This window comes from Acinonyx jubatus, chromosome D3 (assembly GCF_027475565.1).
Source record: "Acinonyx jubatus isolate Ajub_Pintada_27869175 chromosome D3, VMU_Ajub_asm_v1.0, whole genome shotgun sequence".
Taxonomy (NCBI): domain Eukaryota; kingdom Metazoa; phylum Chordata; class Mammalia; order Carnivora; family Felidae; genus Acinonyx; species Acinonyx jubatus.
The window spans coordinates 64028522-64051085 of NC_069392.1; the positions used below are offsets into that span (position 1 = coordinate 64028522).

Genomic DNA, 22564 nt, shown 5'->3' on the forward strand with positions numbered 1-22564 from the left:
ACTGGTACATAGCAGGAAGAATGAAGGGGACAGCCTTCATTGGCACATGGATTTTGTTTATTTGCTTAATTCTAGTGATGTGGGAACTTCAATTCAAGATGCTGAAGAGCTGGGTCTGTAGGTTTGGGGAGAAAGAAAGCTACAGTTAGGATGGGGAGCCAGAAGGAGCCACTGGGGATGACTGTGAAAACAAGCACGTTTCCTCTTCTCATGCTCTCTAAATTTCTCTCCTGAGGCAGTAGGTTTGGGACACTTTTTTTTTTCTTACTGCTACTATCAGGACAGGTTAAGAAAATAGCGCTTGAGGGAGAAATATGGTGGAATTAGAAGAAGAGGGAGAAAAAATAAGAGTGTGTGGATTCGGATTTTCCTCTCCTTCACCCCATCCTCCACAACTACAGAGGAGTGAAGAGAAGCCACAGGTGCCCTGAGGAGAGTGATGCTCTGGGGCTCATGTTCTCAGGTGTGTAAGAAGACCAGGTTGGTGGGCTGACAGGATCCTGGAAGAACTTGTTTTCACACCTTGGTGAAGGGTTTGAATCCACCACATCTCAGAGGACTTCTACAAATCCCCCAGTTCTTAGACATAGAGCTTTTGGTAACCACAACACGGGGAAAAAAGCAAGAGAGAGAGAGAGAGAGAGAGAGAGAGAGAACAGAGTTTGTGAACCAAACAGATGAGTGGGTAAGAGCCGCATAATTCCCAAATCAAGGTATTCGGTTGTGCATATCTTCAGTTTAAAAAAATCATAAAAAATAAATTCTTTGAAGGAGATAGAATGAGAGAAAGGTTTAGTTGTCTACCCTCTGTCCTAGTAAAGTGCCAAAATGAGGATTCCACATTAAATTCTCCAAAAATTTGCCAGATGGACCGAGTTACATTGAACAGTATGCTTCAGAAATGGAAGAAACAGTAGAAAGGAGCTTTACCTTTCTGGCCAAAGCCTCATTACTCCTACATGCCACTCCTTCTGGAAGCAGTACCTGCCTGAGTTCATATGAAATATCGGTGAGGATCCTCAGAGCCCCATTGGCCCATCAGAGGAACATAATAAAACACTGTATCATAAAACTTGACTTGGTTCAAGTAACTTTTCTTTACCCATAATCAATTATATAATGTGTGACCAAGATAGTGCATCATAGAGGAAGGACTGTTAACTTAGATCACGGGGCCCACCCCTGCTTATAACACTTCCAAGTTATATGGTCTTGGGCAAATTTGTAAACACCTGAAAAGTGGACACAAGGATACCCACACCTGCCATGTAGAGTTCTGGAGAGAATCAGATGAGAGACTATGTATGCAGTCACTCATGACAGTGTCTTAAGTATAGCAGGCAGGCATCAATAATATGCCTTAAAATATGATGCCAATTCACTCATCTGTGTGTGATCCCTCCCAGTTTTCAAGCAGTTATTTGTATTTCTCCCAAGTGCCCTGGATTTTTTTTTATACACAGAAGGCCACAGTTAGGTCCGAGGAGAAAGTGATGTTTGAGCTGAAAAGGAAGCATTTGGTTAGGTGAGCAAACCAGAATTTCAGGCATGAGCTAAAGGAAGATCTTTCCATAGAGCTGGTTTGAGCTGAAGAGGAAGAGTATGCAGAGGTGGGAGATAAGCTGGGAAGATAGGTCATAGTCAGACTGTAAATCAGAGCTCAGAGTCGGCCCACTTCAGGCATTGTTTCCAAAGTGGCTCCCCAGGGTGATGGCTCAGGCTCCTAGTCCCCACACTACCCCCCTGCCCTTTTCCCTGCCCTCTGCATTGGCCAGTTAGTGCCCAACCTTTTGGTTCCAATACCCGTGGGGTGAGAGGCACCCAGAACCTGATCCTCCCTTCCCTGGTAGGAGATAAGGAGCACCCAGGCTGCACACCTCTGTGCCTTCAACTCTCCAGGGTGCACCTCTGTGATCAGGTGCTTATCTCCAGGTGTTTGCCTGAAGGGAGGTCATGAAAAATCAACACCAATCAGGGCAGTTTCCTTGGAAGCTGAAATTATCTTGCAGGCATCTCAGAGCAGGTGCAGGGCTATTTTGGGCCAGCAATCACTGTGCAGAGGAGGGAGTACCACCTCTCCTCACAACAAGGCAGCAGCCTAGAGAGAGCCAATTATGGCGAGACGTTTCCAGCTCCTTCTGTCTGTGTCTCCAAATGCTGCAGAGTGTCCTGGCACAGGTTTCTCCTATCTGACCACCAACCACTGGGGAGGGCCTCTCTCCAACTGATGAAATGATAGGGGCTCAGTTTCCTGGTCCAAAAAAGAGCTTCTCTAGCCTACAGGAAAAAGTTCACATCTCTTAGCTTGGAATTCAAGGCCTCCAGTCTCCAAATTCCCATGCAATCTTTATTCAGAACCTTTGCCCACATTCCCCTCATGCTCTTTGCCAACTCAGACCCTCCACACATATCAGGAAATGTCTTCATTTTAACCAGATATGCTTAACCTGCCTCTGGACTTCTTCCCAAGATTCCCCTCCACTTCCTCCCTTCCCGGTTAACCTTACTGTTTGATTTATGATTTCTCCAGATTCCTCTTCTTCATCAAAGGGCACTCCCTCCCTTGATGGCCACTCCAGCCCCACACAGACCTCTCCCTTTTCTTCTCTACCATTTGGAACTGCAAAACCCAACAGTGCATCTGTGTGCACTCCTTAATTGGTGAGGTTGGTTTCCTGGGTGTGTTACACCACCCCCACCACAAAACAGAAAGTGACTCAAGGGTCTGCTACTTTTTGTGTCCCCTACAGTATCTGAGACTAAAGTCTAGGCACTGAATAACTTAGTAATTCAATTTCTATCCTAACTCCTGAACCTTCTGCAGAGCCTAGCTCACCTCTGTCCCTTGGAAATGTCCTGTAGTCCCTCAAATGGTCAATGCCAGTTATAGTCACAGACAATGTCCCAGAGTTTAGGAATTCACTAAAATTCATTTTTAAAAAGCTTCTGGTAGTTTGTCTTGTGTCTCCAAATAGTCCATTTCTGGGGACCAGCACCCTATGTCATGTGGATTTCCTCATACCTCACCTCCACCCCAGCTAACACAGAAAGGTGAGTGCTCCATGTGTGTTCTGTTTGCTTAAAGGCTCTCCAGCTGGTGATCCGGTTTCCAAGGAAGGGAAACACTTGCAATGTAAACTGATTTACTAAGATACCTGCCCACCATTCTTGCCTTTTAGAAGCCAACAATCTAAAAATATGTCACAGAGAGAAAGGGCACACAGACAATTGAAAATACAAGAACTAAGAGCAGACAGTGTCTAAAAATATCAAATGAGGGAAGTTTTATAGTGTTACCCGCTGAAAGCTTGTCCAAAGCAGACCTCCCTCCCTCCCTCCCTTTCTCTCTCTCTCTCTCTTCCTCCCTCCCCCCACCCCTAAATTCTTCACTTCTTTTTTCTATTCATTCCTTCTCTTCTAATATTTAATCCTTTAAAACGTCAAAACAGAATCTACTGGGCAGCAAGCGCCCACATCCATCCCTGCTTGTTCTCTCCCCAGAAACTGGGTAGCACATTGTGTAGCTCCTGTCAGATCACTGAGATGAAAGTCTTCCTCCTTCCTCTGAGAACATTTGGTGCCCTTCTGATGCAGTACTGATGAAGTGGTCCTGGACTGTAGTCATTGTGTGTGTGGTTTTCACCCTTATTAGAGTACAAACCCCTTAACAGAAGGAACTGTGTCTCATTCACCCCAGTAGCAGCAGGACACAGTGCAGTGTTTTTGGTATAAGAAGGTGGTCTTTTGCTAAAGGAATGAGTGAGCTATTCTTTGAAACCATGATTCTCTCCAGGGCTTGACAGCCCATGGACACACTGATATTAATAACTATGTTTTGGTCCCACAGAGCTCCCACCTACACAACCAGACAGTCTGTCACACATTGACTCCATCTGAATCGGGAATGGAGGAAAGGGGCAGACCCACAGACAGACCCTAATATAAAAAACATATGGGACAGGTTAAAATGTCTGGGTTTGGCAGAAGGCTGCTTTGCAGAATGCAGAGGCTCCAAGCAACAAGGGGGCCCAAGTGCTCTGTGCCTGCGCCCAAGAGGTCATCTGAAGAGTGAGAACAAGCAAGCTCCCTCCCCCTTAACCAGGGCTGTTCTGCTTCTCCCAGTTTCATAGTCTGGGGTTGTAGGTAGAATTTGGTCTGGAGAAAGTCTTCCGGTAGTTAGAAGAAAAGAAAAGAAAAAAGAAAAGAAAAGAAAAGAAAAGAAAAGAAAAGAAAAGAAAAGAAAAGAAAAGAAAAGAAAAGAAAAAAGAACTAGGTTCCATAAAGTTTCCTAATTACTGCTCCATGGAACAAAATGCCATTGTTCATGCCCACCTTTGCCCCGGGGGCACTCCTGACTACAGACCCCAGAAATGCTTAGATCGCTGACCACCGAGCAGTAGAATTTGCATGGGGAACTTGGCTATGAACTTCCCTCCTCCTACAGGTGGAACTCTGGAAAGTTGCCTTTCCTCCTGTTCATCTGCAGGCTCCCCAGGCCCTCTTGCACCCTGCCCCCTTCCACACCTTCTCATAAAGGCTCTGCATTATCACAAGTGAGTAACTGAATGCGAGAGCGTCCAGACTCTTCTTGGTCTTAGAGATGAAGAAACCCACTGTGAATTCTGGACAGGCAAGATGAAGGCCCAGTCACACTGTCAGACTGTGGCTTTGGAGACTCCTGCCTTAGGGTGTTTGCATACTCAACAAGTTCAAAATATCACACTGCAAGCACCCAGGGCTCTCACAGAGGTTCGGGCATTAGGCGCTTCCAGGTTAGGCTGTATTCAATCCAAAGTAGGGAGAGCACAGTTCTCCTACGGTCAGACACAGCTGGGGGATTGTCACCCATGCTGCCTGCAGAGTACAAAGCCAGCATTGCAGAAACTGTGTTTTCTGAAAAACTTCATAGTTTCAGCCAAATGAGAGTAGCCTCATACTCCAAGGCCAATATTTAACTCCCATCTTCTCCAGTCGACCTGACTCTGGCATGTGCTGGAGCTGTTCCCCCGAACTAGGGACAGGGCTGCTATGGGGACCAGAACTGTGTGGCACCAGCTTAACAGCATCCATGTGAACGGAATCTGCCCTGGCCTGGCAATTCTCTGCCTGCTCACACCCATTCCTGTCACCCCTTGCCCGCCCCTCTCCTCTGAAACCTCCCCCCAAATCAAGAGCGTTGTATTTCCCAAACCCCATTTCACAGCTGTATTGTTTTATAAGGCCTCTCCAAAATACCTTGAATAGTCCCTTTTTATGGTTCCTATTTTCTGAAAACTCCAGCTGCTCCTCTGAAACCATCCAAATCTAATTAACCGCATAAGCTGGAGTTAGGGAGAGTGGCTCACTTTCGGGTCCTTAGCATACCCATTCAGGCCTTCTTTCAATATGGGCACAAAACCAGGAATTTCTAATAATTGTATCTATGGGCCTGGAAGGGGGAAAAAAAAGAAAAGAAAAAGAAAGAAAGAGAGCTGCTAATAAGTAGGTCTGTGAAAGCAGGGAGATCAGCACCTCGCATGAACTTGGCAGCCTGGCCCCGAGAAAACTTGGAGACAATGCCATTGGGGGATCTAAAAAGCTTAGCCTCCTGACTCAAATCTGGTGAGAACGCACCCTGGCTGTGAATAGAGATCCGAGTCTCAGCTCTAAATTGTCCCAGCTCAGACTCATTGAAATGTCTTCTCACAGAATTAGACAAGAAGGGGGCCAGGAAAGTTTGCAGAATATCAATGAGGCTGTGCTTAGAAGTGGGAGATGGAGAAACGCAGAGGTTGATTCTGGAACGCCATGGATTAAGACAAAAGCACCAGTTGGGTCCTTGCCATGTGGCACTGATGGGAGGGACCGGGCTATTTGGGGAGCTAGGAATGGGCATGAACCACCTCCTGGGGTGTCACGTCTGGGCTGGGGCCCTGGGGAGTCACCTACTCAGTCCTCACTGCTCCTTTAACAGATGAGAAGAAAGAGTGGGAGCAGAGAAGGGGCTTCAGCATGCTCCCCTCACCCCAGGCTCTTGTTGCCTCACCAGGCCACCTTCCTCCCCATTAAAATTCAGTCCCCTCACTTGCCAAAAGAGGCTTGTAAAAATAAGTATCTGTTTCTATCCTTCCAGATTCATTGCAAATTCCAGTGCCTTCCCCAGTCTTCGCCTTATACTCTCCCTACCCCCTTCACATTCCTCCAAACCCTCTACCCCCTTTATCTTCCCTGTGCCCCTCTCATGTCCCTTTATCTTCCCTGTGCCCCCCTCGTGTCCCTTTATCTTCCCTTTGCCCCCCATGTCCCTTTACCTTTCCTGTACCCCCATGTCCCTTTATCTTCCCTGTGCCCCTCTCATGTCCCTTTATCTTCCCTGTGCCCCCCGTGTCCCTTTATCTTTCCTGTACCCCCATGTCCCTTTATCTTCCCTGGGTCACCTGTATCCCTGGGCTTCCCTGTACCCCCCATGTCCCTTCATCTTCCCTGTACCCTGCTATGTCCCGTTATCTTCCATGTGCCCCCATGACTGTATCATGTACTTATGGTATTCCCCACAATCCCATATGCTTAGGAGATAATTAATAAACATCACTTGAACCAGATACATAACTAACCAAAGTTGAATCTGAAATTCAGGTCTCCAAATTCCTAAAATCAAAATTTCCTTACACTATGCTTAAAGGCTCTTACCCATGTTTGGTCGACTTACTTATTTCAGTCATTGCCAAGTTCAAAGTCAGATAAAAGCAATAAGGTAGCCCTTCTGTAATAATGGAAATACTAAAGATGGACAAATTAAAAGAAGAATTAATTTTTACAAGAATGTAAATATAAATGAATGCGTACCTATGTTATATATGGGTGTGTGAATGTCTGGAAAGGTATATATATCCATACATATATGGAATGGGAGCACACGTATTTCAACAGAGCAATTACAATAAGAGAGGAAACAGTTTTCTTCTGGAAAGGGGTCGATGGTCTCTCATTGTAAACAAGAACAACTGCAGGTTTTTATAAGCAACATAGATTAGGCAACACACAATTTTAGAATAGTGCTTGGCACCTAGCAAGCATGACATGTTTTGTTCATTTTTATTATCAATGTTGTCTCAAGTCGTTTTTCCAGGAGTGGGAATGTGTTGTCTCCTGAATAGGAATTCACTCACAGGACCTCACTAGCTTTTATGGAGAACTAAAGTGCCATTCTCTCCTCACATCTTTGCTCTTGGGGACAGTGGTCAGAAGCCCTGTTGTAGCCCCAGATGTGAAGGGTGAAAGACCTGGAACAGGGTGAATGACAAGCTTTTTCAAGCCATAAAATCTTCAAATGAAATTGCAGACAGGTAAATAAGTCAAGAGGACCCTCTTTCCCGTTGTCCTCTGACCTTCCACTCGAGCCCCAGCAGCCCTAGCAGGGTACAGAGACTTCCAAGGCCCCCTGGCTCAGAGCAACACTGTACAAAACCTCTCCTTTCTTCCAGTGACCCAGATTTACAGTTAGAAATTCTGAGGCAGTTCCCAATTCTGCCTTTTTCTAGCTTTATGGCCTTGTGAGATCCATTCTTCTAGTGTAATCTTAGTAATCTTGCCTAGAAAGTGGTCATTACACGTACTCCTTTTTTTAATGGTTGTTTATTTTGAGAGAGAGATAAAGAGAGAGAGAGAATCAGAAAGAGGAAGAGAGAGAATCCCAAGCAGGTTCCATGCTGTCAGCACAGAGCCCAACTTAAGGCTCAGTCTCACCAACCATGAGATCACGACCTGAGCCGAAGTCGGACACTTAACCAACTGAGCCACCCAGGCGCCCCAGGTACTTCTTTGTGTAAAAAACAGTGTACATTCCCTTGTGGAGCGTGAGGATCACCAAATGCAAAGCAGGATGCATGACAGTGAGATGTCTTGGTCTTAATAGTCTTCTTTGCTACTCTGATTATTTACAGAAGGCATGGAGGATTAGAAACAGTATTGTGCCCAATGTCACAGATCCCAGGTCACCTATAGCTCCTTACATCGGTATTCTTCCCCTGGTCTCACTTGGATTACATTCTCGATGAGAAGGAGACATCTGTCTTTTGGTGGAGGTCATCACACACTCTAGAGCCAGAAGGACTGGGTTCAAGTCACAGCTCTCCCACCTGGCTTATAATAACCACTGTATCTGTTAGCTACTACTACTATTACTATTACTATTGTTACTATTGTAGCTTTTAATTGTTTTTCTAGGACTATGAATGGACTCTCTCTTGTGTGCTCAGAACACATAAGCTGTACGCTTAGCCAATGTAGAGTTGCAACTGGGCTGGATTATCCCATAAACAGACTAAGCACGTACACCCAAGCAAAGGAACCAAAAAAATAACTTCAATAAACTTCAATAAATTACGTTTTGTAATTAGAAAATTTCACCAGCAAGGATAGAGTGAGTATAACTATATGTTTTAGTGTTTCCTTTCCAAAGGACTTACCATGAAGCAGAGTGCCCCAGAGGGGAAAACAGAGCACAGCTGCCTCCCCAGTCAGTAGTCTGAACCCAGCACCTCAGCCAGGCTTCGCCAGCCCCACTGGTCTGCCCCCTGTGCTCACTAGCCATAGCAGTCACCTCAATCACATTGCCCTTTCTGGACTTAGCCCCCCACTTGACCCAGCGGCCTCTTTCTTGGCTTCTCTCCACATTTGTTCTCCTCCCCTTCGGTCTCCTAAGTGTGTACAGCTAGATCAGCTGCAGGAAAGGTTGTATTGAAGTCAGACTCAGATCTGTCCACCCAGGTGCTACCAGGTCTGGAAGTCACTCTTGACAATCACAGAGACAAAGGCACTAGCATAGTTCATGCCGAGGACCCCTCTGTCACCACTACCATCTATAGCAAAAATAGAAATATGCAAAGTGGTTCTCAGCAAAGTGTGAGCCAGAGGATTGTCTCTCACTTTCTACCTTCGTTTTTGGAGTCCTTCTTATTCCTTTAGTGCCTTCCCCTCTCCCACCACCCACTGGCTGTCCTCTGGCTGCCCAGGGGAACTAGCTGCAGCTTTCTGCCTGGGACATATCTCCACCTCCCCAAAACCTGAGACTGACTCTGTATCCTGTTTACCCCTCTCCACACATACCTGGTGCGTGTCTCTCATCATTGGGAGAATTGGCTCAGCTGGTATCTGGTAGAATATTTATGGATACAAAAGCATTTATGGTGACTGATGGATTCCATCTGCTTCATCAGAGTGGTCTATGCACTTCAGAATGGAGCAGAGTTTATATATAAAGGTAGGATGTCAGGCCAAATACTGGGCCAGTGGGAAAGCAGCTTAAGGACAAAGGCTGGTACTTGCTGGTATCCTTTCAAATACCAGGGCATGCTGAGGCCCTGCAAGAGGAGTGTGGAAAGAAATCTGTCAGAATCACAGCTCCATTTGGGTAAGGGGCAGGGAACCAGTTATCCAGCAGCATGTAAACAGAAAAAGGTGTTTCTTTGACTGGAAATTTTCACTTGTGTTTTATATTGTGGATTTGTAGCTCTGAGATTTTCAGTATTGTTAAAACTGAATGTTAAAACTATGAGGGACTTGGGAGATTTTGTAACCCAGATGCCTCATTTTGCAGATGCAAAAACAAGAACCCAGAAAAGAGACATGACTTGACCAAGGTCTCACAGTGAGATGGTGCCCTATGTGTTTGAGGGAAATTACCAAGATTTCACAAATGTAAAATGAAGTAAGGTTTCTTCTACATTATGGAAAGAATGGGGCCACTTGCCTCAATATATCCTTCTCCTTGGTTTTTGGGTTCTCAGAAACCAGCTGAATCTGGTATACACAAGAGCAAAAAGAAACTGCACTTGAAGAATTACCATCTTTGGATGTGAGGGATTATCTGGCTGTGGAATCTGTCACGCCATTGATCACCAGGGTTCATTTGGCTGATGTGACTGGCTAGACAGGTGTCCCCTTCTTCTCTTTCCACTCCAAGTGTACCCCTCCCAAAGCTGCATGCTCAGTGGAGTACAGTCTTCCCTGGTGGAGAAGAATCGGTCTTTGATCAAGAACACATGAGTAGCTGTGCTCTCCTGCTAGAATCTCCAAACAAGCTCTCAAGGTCCATTTATAGGAAAACATAGGGCAGTCAAGCTTCCAAGACTCCAGACACATCCAAATGAGGCGCTGCATGTGGCAGTCTTTCTTAACAATGAATGAATGAATACATACATACATACATAGGAATTAACATCTTCTCATTTTATTTTTTTAAATATAATTTATTGTCAAATTGGCTTACATACAACACCCAGTGCTCATCCCAACAAGTACCCTCCTCAATGCCCATCACCCACTTTCCCCTCTCCCCCACCCCCATCAACCCTCAGTTTTTTCTCTGTATTTACGAGTCTCTTATGGTTTGCCTCCCTCCCTCTCTGTAACTATTTTTCCCCTTCCCTTCCCCCATGGTCTTCTGTTAAGTTTCTCAAGATCCACATATGAGTGAAAACATATGATATCTTTCTCTGACTGACTGACTTCACTTAGCATAATCCAGTTCCATCCACGTTGCTGCAAATGGCATGATTTTATTCTTTCATTGCCAAGTAGTATTCCATTGTATATATAAACCACATCTTCTTTATCCATTCATCAGTTGATGGACAGTTAGGCTCTTAACATAATTTGACTATTGTTGAAAGCATTGCTGTAAACATAGGGGTACATGTGCCCCTATGCATCAGCACTCCTGTATCCTGTGGGTAAATTCCTAGCAGTGCCATTGCTGGGTCATAGGGTAGTTCTATTTTTAACTTTTTGAGGAACCTCCACACTGTTTTCCAGAGCAGCTGCACCAGTTTGCAATACTACCAACAGTGCAAGAGGGTTCCCATTTCTCCACATCCTTGCCAGCATCTATAGTTTCCTAATTTGTTCATTTTAGCCACTCTGACCGGTGTGAGGTGGTATCTCAGTGTGGCTTTGATTTGTATTTTCCTGGTGATGAGCGACGTTGAGCATCGTTTCATGTGTCTGTTGGCCATCTGGATGTCTTCTTTGGAAAAGTGTCTATTCATGTCTTCTGCCCATTTCTTCACTGGATTATTTGTTTTTCAGGTGTGGAGTTTGGTAAGTTCTTTATAGATTTTGGATACTAGCCCTTTATATGATATGTCATTTGCAAATATCTTTTCCCATTCCTTTGGTTGCCTTTTAGTTTTGTTGATTATTTCCTTTGCAGTGCAGAAGCTTCTTATCTTGATGAGGTCCCAACAGTTCATTTTTGCTTTTAATTCCCTTGCCTTTGGAGAACACCTTTCAATTTTAAATAGCAAATTGCTTTAACAGTGAGCAAGTATGCTGGAACATCATGCCATCCTGTGGTTTGACATTTTAGTGACCTTGTGACCTCACAAAGGTCACTCTCCCATTGGTATGCTGGAGCTGGCTCACACCAAGCCAACTGTGCTCATCTTTCTCCAATTCCAATTTCAGTAACTTCATGTTGGTAGCTTGAAATTGGTCATGATGGAAGTATTTACACCATGGAAATCAGCAAATGCTACAGATCAGAGCTTTTTATTGATGTTGCACTGGTTCATCAGCTTTCTCCTTTCCCAGGGCCCCTACTTACTCTGCTCTCAGAGGCAATCTTGGCTCAGCCTACTTCTGGCTCCCAAGTTGAGGAATTGTAATCAGAACAAAGTGGCAGCTCTTTATCTGGAAAAAGAGACACTGAAGATTTAATCCTCTTTTTGATTAATGAAAGGCAAATGTTAGGCTCACTGGTTGACACCTTGGATCAGAAACATCTGGGTTCCTGTGACCCTTCATGTCCTCTGGTGCTCTGTACACACTCATTCCTCAATCCTACTATGGGGACACAGGAGGTCAGGAACAACAGATACATCCTTCAAGCAGATTTAACCAGGGAGACATGGAGAGACATATTCTGATGCTGTCCCTTTACCTGAATAAAGGTCTTATGAACAGTGCTAAAGAGCAAGTTCTCCCAAAAGAGTGGCATCCTTATGCATATGGTTATTCATTTCCTTTGAATGTATACTTTGGTTTGTTGCAGTTGAATTTCATGACATTAGAATATATAGAAGAGGCATAAGTTGAGGGTGGCAGTGTGGGAGGGAAAAAAAGACTTAAAATAACAGCCATATCTTTGCTTACCAAGAGCTAAGAAACCTCGGTCTCTGGGATTCATTGTTAGTTTTTCCCTGGGTATAAATTCCTAGGAGTCAGAGACTGAGATGTGGGTAGAGTTGATGACTGCTTCAATGGCAAGGTTTAAGGAAAGACCCATCACATTAGGCATATGACTTTATAATGTTTCCCTTGTTAAGCATTTGGGAAGTCAGGTTTATTTCCATTTAACAATTAGTGAAACTGTGCAAATGTCAAACCCAGAAAGGTTTTCGGCCTCCAGTGTTGACAGCATAAAGGAAAGGCCATGTGGACAAGAGAGATATAATGAGCAAGTGGAAGGGGCTTAAGACAAATCTCAGATTCCTTGTAACTCTGCTTTGATTTGGCTTAACCCCTTACTTCTCTCACACCAAAGAGAAATTTGTCCTACTGGACATTGAAGGGTTTCAAATGATGTTAATAGCCAGTAAATACCAAAGATCTTAACCAGCCAACTAAATTAAATCTTTCCTAAAATTTTTGGTCATTCAACAGTAGAATGGCAAGACTTAAGACTCAGGAACCATCTTCAGCCAAGAAAAATCCAAGCAACAACTTGGGATGTTGTAATGGGGGTTCCTGAATGAGTGACTGCAACCAGCTCGTCTGGAGAGGCTAAGATTCTCTGTTAGGTAAAAGTAATTATTTTGTATTAGTCTTAGTCAACATGGGAAAAAACAAATAAATACTGTCACTGCTCATCTTTTCAGAGGGTATCCCCTCTATACATCCTCTCTTTGTTTCCCCTACCATATAAAAATAAACTGGGCCTGATCACCTGGACCAGAAAGATGGGGGTAATTCAATCTCTGATGAAGACTCGGTTTCCAGCTTTCTCATCTAGTATCCTTCTACCTACCCACTCCTCTTTGAAGCTAAACAAAAGGCTGGGGTGCCTTGGTGGCTCAGTCAGTTAAGTGCCTGACTTCAGCTCAGGTCTTAATCTTACACTTCGTGGGTTTGAGCCCCGTGTCGGGCTCTGTGCTGGCAGCTCATAGCTGGGAGCCTGCTTTAGATTCTGTGTCTCCCTCTCTCCCTCTCACTCTCTCTCCCCCTCCCCCACTCATGCTCTGTATCTCTCAAAAAATGAATAAACATTAAAAAAAATTAAAACAGTAACAACAAAAACAAAACCCCCAAAGGATAGTTGGTCTTTTCTATCTATCTTAGGAAGTAATTTTTCAAACTAGTTCACATATAGAATTTAATGTGATGCCCAACACAAGTACATTTGCATTTTAAAGGTGGTCATAGGAAAATGTAAGGCTAATAAAAAGAAATATCATACACTTAATGGTGAAATCTCAGGATCCAGGGATCCAAGATGGGTATTTTAAATATAGTTGGGTTGGCTGAAGGACAGTGTTCCAGTGGAGGATAAGCTAAGATTTATATGTATATATGTTTTATGCTAGGAACATTGTTTTGGGGCATTGTTCATAGTGCTTTTATTTAATCTCTTTTAACATAAAAGTACTCTGTGAGTATGTATGTGTGTGTGTTACACACATATATAACATATTTAATATATGAACTTGCTCCAGATCATATTTTCATTATTAAACACCTGTTATACACCAGGCACAGTGCCAAACTCTGAGACACGTTTGGAAGCAGACGCAGTGACTTTTTGTGAAGCCCACAGTCTAATGCATATACCTTCTAAAAGTCCTAGCCAGAAATGAATGCAAGACTCCTGATAACAAGTCCAGTTCTTTCTACTATGTTATTAACTGTTTCCCAGAGAAGTTGTAAGAAATGGCAAAAGCTTATATTGGTAGATTTCTGCCCCCAGAGTCACCCCTGGATTGCACCAGATCAGCAATGACACCATGGACCAAGAACTGTTCACTCCAGGCCAAGGCATCATCTCTGATTGGCACTGGGGGAAGGACCTGATGCTTTCTCCAACTTTCCCTTCCCTCTTCTTGATACACATTCTTTCCTCACATCCTGTGCTAGGAGACACATAGAAGATAACAATGGGGTTAACTGTTTCATGGAAAAGAGATTTAAAGGTTGAACACACAGTGAGAACGCAAGGTCCTGGATGTTTAGCCACTATCTCAACTACTCCCCAAGGACACTGTTTCCTTTTTTTCTGGGATCCCCCAGAAACCTGCAGGAAAATCAGCCACAGAGAAAGATTCAGGCAGGCCTGAGCAATGAAGGCTGGTGAGGAAGTGAATCCAGGCAACTCTATCATCTGCTCCGTGGGAGAGGAGACTGGTGAGCTCAGAGGCCTGCTTTTCCCTTAACAGATGCAAGAAAAGAGCCGGAAAAGGTCAGAGATAAATGCAGCCCTCACTTTGTTCTGCATATTCAAAAGAACTTCTCTAAAGAAAGACCCAAAATATATGTGTGTTCACTCAACCTTTTCCTGTCAGGCACAGGGTTCCAGATATGGAAATGACAGGGTAACTACTGATGAAATTTGTGCAGGTCTGTGCAATAGCAGTGCTTCTGAGCTGGACCCCCCAAAAGAGTACACTTCATGCAGGACCCATCAATCTGGCTGGAGAAAGGAAAGCTTGGAAATAGCATATTATCTTGAGAAATCACTCCCAGAAGGGAGCAAAAAGTTCACAAGGAGAATGCCAGGGAGGGGGAGAGAAAGGGGGACTGGAACACTGTCATCAGAAGCAGCTGGAATTGGAAACAGTCCAAGACTTCATCATGGCTGACATCCCCGCGCATAATCAGAAATTCCTTTCAATTATGTGGGAAAAGTCTCTTTGCATTGTCAGCCCAGATGCCCCCATGAAGAAATAGCATGAAATGAGTCTCAGGGAAATGTCAGCATGGGAGCGAGATCCGATTGCCAATGGCTTGGTTGGGGGAAGACAGGCCAGAGAGATGGGGCTGATGGAATAATCTGTTGTAGCAAAAGCAAACAACACCCCAAAGGTAAAGAGGCTCTGCATCATGGTTTGGTAGTGTAGACACACATTTTCTCAATGTTAATCAAAAAATTTTAATCCTGTAGCCCTGAAAGCTCTTCTACCTCAGTTTCCACAACCAAGGACCCAACCTCCCTTTTCCACCATAATTCCCCTTATACCCTTATGTTCACCAAATTAGATGACTCAAACATGCTTAGTTCTTTCATGCTCCATAGGTCAGGAGTTTCTTCTATCTAGGATCCCATCCTTCTCTCTTCCATCTCTCCAAACTTTATTATACTTCAAAGACCATTTCAAATTCCACCCCAGTGTGGTGTTCAACTACAATTAAGACCCTCTCCTAAGACTTTTTCACCCACATAATACCTAGCCCCACTCTGTGTTAGTCTCATCTAGTAACGTTAATAATATTTATTGATCCCAACACCATGCTAAACTAGTTTAGTCCCTATATAATCTATTTAGTGAATAAACAGTGACATTATTTTATCCTTTTTGCAGAGAAGTGAACTGAGGCTTAGCTAGGTAAAAATACTTATCTGTAATTACACATATGGGCAGAGCCTGGATATAAAATTCAGTCCTTCTGATTTGAAATACTCTGCTGTTCACCCCTGTGCTTTGCTCTTAATGTTTGCTTATTGAGGAGGAATTTTTTTGTTTGTCTATTGAGGAGGAACTGATGAATGCCCATTTTGAAGATCTAGCCAGAGAAGATGTTCAAAAAGCAGTTGTAAGTAATGGCATTTTCATTATTCAGTGCATATATTCCAAATACTAAACCCTCCACTGCTTACTTTCCAAGTAAATTTATTCATGAGTATGAATGCTGGAATAAAGTTTTCAGAAGAACATGGGACTAGGTTATCTGGTCTAGAGTTAAATATTCTTGAAAGAAGTGGAAAGGTATTACTTTCTTAGATAAGACCTTGACTGTGAACTCGAGATTCAAAAATTAATTGTTATGAACAATTAACTTTTTCTACCAGATAACAAAATTTCTACAGTATAATCATAGAGTCAGAGCACACTAGATAAGGCTGAAAATGACCCTAAGGGCAGCTCCTTTTTGTCTTAGATGAAAAAATCTAAGATGTGGACTAAGAACAGACCTTGTTCTTGGTCATTCAGGTAGTTACTATTAGTCCTGGCATTGTTTAAGTGTGCAGACTAGGAGAACAGCCCGCAAAGGAGACATTGAACACTGGTGTTATCTAGTACTTCTCAAACTTCAGGGCCTGTGTTTCTAGCAAGCTCACAGATGATGCCCATGCAAATGGTCCATGAGTTAACTATACCTTAGGTAGCCAGGAGCTAATCTAGACCAGCACTATCCAATAGAAATATAATGGAAGCCACCTGTATCATTTCAAATTTTCCAGCTACCACATTTTAAAAAGAAAAGAAAAAGGTAAAATTAATTTTAATAATATTTATTGAATCTAATATATACACAATATTATTATTTCAACATGTAAGCAAGAGAAAATATATGCTTTACATTTTTTTCATACTAAGTCTTCAAAACCCAGTATGTAGTTTAAATTTACAGCACAATTTAGACTATTCACGTTTTAAATGCTCAATAGACACCTGTGGCCAGTGGCTACCAAATTAGACAGCACAGCTCTATACCACACTGGTGTCACTTGTAGACTATCTTGTGGAGTTGATGTCATTTTGTAAAAGTCTTGAAACCCAACTAGGCCAGCTCATCCCACAACAGAGCTCATTTCTGTGTATGTCCTTTGACATCTTGCCCAGGTCTGGGCACATACACATGCCATCCATGGAAACTTACTGATTTCTGCTCACCCTGATCTCTTATGAAGAGACAGCAGCATTTCCCAGCATCTTCATACATTTATATTGTTCAGCTCAGGGCTCTCTGGTTCCTGCATTGTGTATGACATTAGACAAGGTGACTTCCAAGCTTCTTTCTTCTTGCAAGAGTCTCTGCTTTTATCCCTTCCAGCATTAATGGCAGCCATTGTCTCAGACACCCTTGTAGCCTCTCCTATATCCCTCACTCATTTCCCCTCTTAAAAACTCATTAATCACCCTCACACTCCTCTGGAGCCAACTTCGGCAACTCTCAGATTTAGAGCCTTATGCGGAAAACTGGAGTCTAATAGAGGACAGTTGGGGGCATTATATCAGATGCTCCTGTTTCTGCCTGCCCTCAGAAGCCAGTCTTGTGTTTATATATGGCCCCAAGAAAAATGGCCTATGGTCAAAGCAATAAGAGTCTGAGGAAGAGTAGTATGTACTGTAGCCAGTAAGTGCACTGGCTCTGGGATCAGACAGCCTAAGATCAAATATTAAGTTCAGCATGAGGCATATGTAAATTCTCCAAAGTTCAGTGCCTCCTAAGAGCTATGAGGTTAAATGAGATAACCCAAGTAAAGGACTTAAAACAGTGCCCCTACATATTCATGCTCAGTAAGTGGCAGGTGTCTATTGAAGCTGTTTTTTTTTTTAAGTTTATTTATTTTGAGAGAGAAAGAGAATGCACGCACATGCAAACAGGGGAGGGGCAGAAGGAGAGGGAGAGGTAAGAACCTTAAGCAGACTCCACACCTCAGAGCCCAACACAGGCCTGATCTCATGACCAAAAGATCATGACCTGAACGGAAATCAAGAGTCGAAGGCTTAACTGCCTGAGCCACCCAAGCACCCCAGTTGGTGGGTTTTTTTGCATTACAGGGAAAGGACCTGATCATTGCATGGTTCAGCCAGAAGAAATGCTGTGGCTCTAAAGGACTGAGCACATTTTAGTTTGTGCCTAATTTACAGCAAAATAATTTCTCTTTCCCATTAAACATCTGATCACTATTGTATCAAGACCTTTTGATTTCAGTCCTTCTCTTAAAAATCTTCCACTGGTTTCTTTCTCATCATTTCTCATCACCTCACTGCCCAGCACTCACTGGTGACCTTCAGCTGGTGTCAAAGTGCAGATCATCTCAGGGAGTCTCACAAAGATCTCCTGGCTAAGGTTCTGTCACCATGCTGCCCAAAGTCACCCTCCTGCACTTTGCAAATAAACAACTTCTCCCCTGGAAGAAAGAACAAATAGTTCATAATTGGCAATCTGCATAATGAGTGGTGCATCTATGCAAATATAACATTTGGAATAATCTATTAATATCTCGACTGTGATGTCTGTGGGCCACCACTTCCCATGCTAAAAAGCCAGAGCCAAATATTTTCTGACTCCTCTTGAGGTGAGAAGAGAAATTGACAAGCTGCCGTCTTCTTGGGGTTCCAATTAGAAATCTGGAGACCACTAGGGTTGGAAGGGATCTCAGGAACTGTTCAGTCTTACATTAAGGATTAGGAGTCAAAAGCCCAAAAATGTATGGAGGCTCCCAGGTTTCCTGTGCTGTTAGTAGTAGAATCAAGGTCACAAGACAGCAACAGACTCCCAGTCTCAGCTCTCCATGAGATGTCAATACATGTCTCTCCTGCTGATTGGGCTGTTGCTGCTATAAAATGCAGCCGTCTACATGGAATTGTCTCTAGCTTTCCCTCCCCTGCCTTCTCTCTCTTGGTTGAACTCTCTTTGATAATCTGGACTTCTAACCTAGAGAACCAACTTCTAGGGCTGTAGGACAGAAGATTGGGAGGCTCGGATGCCGTGCAGGCTCTGTGAGTAATCTGTAACCACATTTTCTTAACCTCTTCCCTTCTCTCCCTGTCCTCCTGCAAGTCTTAGGCAGCCTCACCACTTCTATTATGCTCCTTCCCTTCCCTAGAGGCTTGCCTTGAGGCATGACACCTTCTGTCACCCAAATATCTAACAAGCACCAGTCAAGTCTACATCCCTGCTGGCCAGGGCAGGGTGGGAAGCTGTGGCAAGAGACCAAGCATTCAATTACTCAATCAGGCAATTAACCAATGCCCAAGTTGGAAGAGTAACAGTGTGGATTTGGGAGATTTGGGCTACACGCTGGCATGGACATTAACAAGTTGTAAGTTCTCAATATTTCTTTAAGGCACAGGGCAAATAGCTCCTCCTCCCCGACACTTTTTTTCTGGACTTGACCTCATTTCTCAGATTTAATTAACAGCCCCTCCTCCTGTTCCAACTTGTGCAAACCACTATTTTACTTTGTATAATTTATACTTTTCTGAACTGTTTACATGTCTCTTTTCCAGGTTAAATTGTGAATCTCTTTGTCTCCTAAAGTCCTGAGCATCTTGCACAGTGTCTGCCACATATAAATGCTTAGCAAGTGTTTGACAAATGATGGAATGAGTAAACTATGTCATAAAAGCCTCTCCAGACTTCAATTTTTGCATCAGGAAAATAATGTAGTTGGACTTTCTCAACTTAATTCTGTGACTCTAAGATATTGCACCCACTGTGTACTCAAATTCTGGTAGGAGTTACTAAGAATCAAGGGAAGTATGAAACCTGTTCTTGCCCCTCACAAGTCTAGTTAGAAAGACAAACCCATTCAGTAAAGAAAGTCATTTCAGGCTAAGCTGGTTGGTTTTAGTTGATGTAACAGAGATTCAGAGAAGAGAGAGATCTCTGCCAAGTGGGGCATTTAAAGATGGTTCTTGATGGTAGTAGGTGGGTGGGCACAGGGTCGGAGCAAAGAGGAGATGACTATGGGAGCCACAGCATGGCTTTGAGGCAGGAGTATAAGCAGAATGGGAATGGCAACCTCTAGAGCTATGGTCCATGATTTCTGACTGTCAGTTCAATAAGAGACATTTGCAACTAGATTTTGGTTCTTTTTTCTTGCTTATACCTCTAGCCTCTCACTTTCTACCTACTTCTTTCTAAAGATAGGTTCTTATATCTCTGTCTCAGTAAAACATGTTGTTGCCCATGCTATTCTCTCAGAATGTTGCATTACTTCCTTAACCTCTTTTAAATGTGGCTTCCATCACTGCTTCCACTGCTCAAACAACCTCCTGAAATATGACTGTTTCTTCTACCATGTGCTGATGCTACTTTCTAAAGGTCTCCAAAACATCTGTAATTGCCAAACCTCAAAGCTATTGCTTATTACTAGTCCTCCTTGACCTCTGACACTATTTGATCTATTGACCACCAACCCAGCTTTCTTGAAATGTTACCTCTGAATTATGTGGTCTCATCAGTGGTGACTTCTTCATCACAAACTTCATTCTCTGTGGGTTTTTTTCTCACTCCCTCCTCTTCTTCCTTAAACACAGTTGAGGATCCTTACCCTCAGTCCCTTGATGGTTACATCTTTTCATATAACATTGGCTTCTACCCATATGACTTGTAAACCCCTGATACAAACTGCACCTCCTATCCCAAGCTTTGGACACTGGTTTCTGACTACCAATCAAACTCTCAGCCTGAAGTCAAAACTGGTGTCTAAGCCCCAGGCATTTCTATTTTTCCTTAACCTAGGTTTTTTTTTTAACTTCCTCCCTACTCCCCCTTTCCTTTCCCAGCTACATTTATTCCAAAGCTAATGCCTTATAGATTCTCCCACTCTAGCATCTTAGATTCATCCTCTTCTTTTTATTTTTGGTTCACCCTTTTGTTTGGGTAATCTCTAACTCACAGACACCTGCCCTATCACTCTTATTTCCAATCCATTTAAAACTGCCAAATGTACCTTTTCTATGGTATGATTCTTATTATTCCTCTTCTCTGGTTGAAAGCCTTCCATGATTCTCTATTACCTACTGAACTTAAAATAAACCCTTGGTCTAGGCATCTGAGCCTCTGTCTTCTGTGGCCCTATCTTCTAGCTTTGCCTCCTGCCACTATCTACTCAACCACCCAGTTACAGATATCTTGACTTTTCCAGAGTTGTCCCACAAATTCCTATCTCTTTTGCTTTTTCAAGCTCACCTCTCTTCTTGGAAGATCCTACCCCCAACAATTACCATAAAAATTTACATATACATCAAAATTCCTGTGAAATTATCATTTCCTTCTTTGACGCAAAAACTACTATAATGTATCTCTTTATTTCTCCCCTAAGGCACTTAGATATTTTACTTTGAATTTACATTTATCTGTGGGCTCCAAACTAGACAGTAAGCTCTTAAGACTGGGGGCTAGGTCTTACTTGTTTCTGAATTCTCTGGAGTACTTAACACAGTGCCTTAAAGGCTCCCATTAAGAAGTGAATTGAATTGAACTGAACTGAATTGAAATATTGGTAAAGAGGTCTGAAGACCGTTCCCTTTATTCCTCATCTCTAGAGTAAAATCTTTGGAGAACTACTTCTTGAAAAGAATCTCTGAGCTACAGCACAGCTCACATTTAGAATTGAAATTGGATTACCATCTCCCATCTCTAGTGGAAACTGACTTCAAAGGGTTCCGGAAGTAGTTTTTCCTTTAAAACTCTTGAGATAACATAATAGAGGCAAGTGATTCAGCAGAAGGTATCTGGGCTTAGACAATTGTCCTGAATTCTAATTTATTCTTGCATATGTAGCCACATTAATATGCCATTTCACTGATGCTCTTAGGGAGGTAAAAATTAGACTATGATATAGCTCCTGCCCTCAAGTTTAGGATCTTTATGGAAATCTATAAGAAGAGGATTCATGTCTATTTTATACAGCAAGGTATTCACAGAGCCTGGAAAACATAAGTGTGCAACACATTTTTATCAAATGGATCTGATAGGGAGATGATACCTGACCAAAGAGCTAATTAAATTAGCAAATGATCAAATAAAAAAAGATAGAAAGTGACTGCATCTTATTAATCCTTGAATCCCCTACCTGACCCTCACTCCCACCTAGAATCTAACACACTGCCTGGAACAACCCAGATGGACATGGTGGAGATGGAATAGCCACAGGTGTCATGGAATACAAACTTCCACCTAGTACAGGTTCTGTTCTCAAGTGTCCTTGACAAAATGTCCTCCAGGCTGTACTTAAATTCCCTTAAGAATAATAAGCTTTCTGACATCTACATTGTTGGACATCTCTTCATGTTAAAAAGACAATTCCTATATTTAGCCAAAGCTGGCTTCTTATAAATTCCACCCACTAGTCCTAATTCTGCCTCCAAAGTAACATGGTGAATCTATTTTCTCTTCCATGTGATGGCCTTTCCCATGTCTGAAGGAAGCTATCATGTCTCCACCATGTGACCTATTCTCCAGGCTAACTGCTCCTGCCCTCATTCTCTCAACTGTTCTATGACCTGGTTTCAGAGCCACTCTTCATAATCACTAGCCTCTTCTGAATGTGCTACAAGTACCCACTGATCCTCTAAAATGTGGTTCCCAGACCTGAGAAAAATACTGTCTTTATGCTCTGTCGAAACTACTTACCTTCCACAACTGAGCCCCATCCACTGCTTAATGAGGCCCAGGAGCACACCAAATTTTATCAGAGCCTCATCACTATTTGCTTACATTATTATTATGTTAAAACTTCATGCCCATTTTAGATAAAATCCTCCCCATCCTCTAATTTTGTGGTTATCACAGTATTTGACTATGACCAAAAACAATGTTATGCATGTCCTCCATGCATGGACTTGTAGGAGTA

At 43.0% G+C, this 22564-nt stretch overlaps 1 protein-coding gene and 1 long non-coding RNA gene across 6 annotated transcripts in view; one reads left to right on the forward strand and one right to left on the reverse strand.

The window, feature by feature from the left end:
- SLC14A2 (solute carrier family 14 member 2) overlaps positions 1-22564 on the forward strand; it is a 442799-nt gene that overhangs the window by 142896 nt on the left and 277339 nt on the right. The gene's annotated exons all lie outside the window — the stretch shown is intronic.
- Positions 9695-22564, reverse strand: part of LOC106972965 (uncharacterized) — a 225317-nt gene continuing 212447 nt past the window's right edge. Inside the window, exon 12 of the long non-coding RNA XR_008291425.1 lies at positions 9695-11670. This is a non-coding gene — a long non-coding RNA (uncharacterized LOC106972965). The remainder of the gene's footprint in view (positions 11671-22564) is intronic.